The sequence below is a fragment of the Eimeria mitis genome, genomic scaffold, assembly GCF_000499745.2.
Source record: "Eimeria mitis Houghton genomic scaffold, Emh_scaff245, whole genome shotgun sequence".
Classification (NCBI taxonomy): domain Eukaryota; phylum Apicomplexa; class Conoidasida; order Eucoccidiorida; family Eimeriidae; genus Eimeria; species Eimeria mitis.
The window spans coordinates 21,383-22,025 of NW_013570787.1; positions in this window are offsets into that span (position 1 = coordinate 21,383).

Consider the following 643-nt stretch of genomic DNA (forward strand, 5'->3'; position numbering starts at 1 on the left):
CGAGCTGCCTATACACCCGAGCTGCCTATACACCCGAGCTGCCAGCTGCCTATACACCCCAGCTCCCTATACACCCGAGCTGCCTGTACAGCTGCCTGTACAGCTGAGCTGCCTATACACCCGGGAGCTGCCTATACACCTTCACTGCCAGCTGCCTATACACCTGAGCTGCCTATACACCCGAGAGCTGCCTATACACCCGAGAGCTGCCTATACACCCGAGAGCTGCCTATACACCCGAGAGCTGCATATACACCTTCACTGCCTATACACCCGAGAGGTGCCTATACACCCGAGAGCTGCCTATACACCTCAGCTCCCTATACACCCTTCACTGCCTATACACCCGAGAGCTGCCTATACACCCGAGAGGTGCCTATACACCCTAGAGGTGCCTATACACCCGAGAGCCGAGAGCTCCCTATACACCCGAGAGGTGCCTATACACCCTAGAGGTGCCTATACACCCGAGAGCTGCCTATAAACCTTCACTGCCAGCTGCCTATACACCCGAGAGCTGCCTATACACCCTAGAGGTGCCTATACACCCGAGGTGCCTATACACCGTAAAATGGCTCACTTTATCGAAAATTGGATTTGAAATTTCGTCGACGAAATTTTTCATTAAATCGCCGAATTCTTT